Genomic DNA, 428 nt, shown 5'->3' on the forward strand with positions numbered 1-428 from the left:
AATACCATTTAAAATCATTTTTAAATGTTCAAATTCTAGGAGAAATGTTTGTGAGTTTAGAAAATGCAGCTGAAGTACTCCAGAGTGTTGTTCAGCATGGGGGTGAGTAGAAAATGAAGGCTAATCATGTTTTGGGTGTACTATTCCTTTAAGGGCCGTCCCAAACCACGCAATGGGTGGGCAGAGTGGACCGTTCAGCCCTTAGATAACGAAGCAGCATCAGTGCAGGTGCTACAGAATGAACAATCAAAGGGTTAATGATGTCTCATTAATTATTTCATAAAGCTGGAACCAAAATGTCTCTTTTTACTCTTGATGCAGACCTCTGTGTTAAACTGCAGTCAAATGAACCAGTATTGATCAGCATTGAGCTCATTTCTAGAACCAGTGAACACATAGCTGATGGAGGGAGAAACAGCTGACATCAT

This window comes from Cyprinodon variegatus, unplaced genomic scaffold (assembly GCF_000732505.1).
Source record: "Cyprinodon variegatus isolate N-32 unplaced genomic scaffold, C_variegatus-1.0 Scaffold1100, whole genome shotgun sequence".
Lineage (NCBI taxonomy): Eukaryota > Metazoa > Chordata > Actinopteri > Cyprinodontiformes > Cyprinodontidae > Cyprinodon > Cyprinodon variegatus.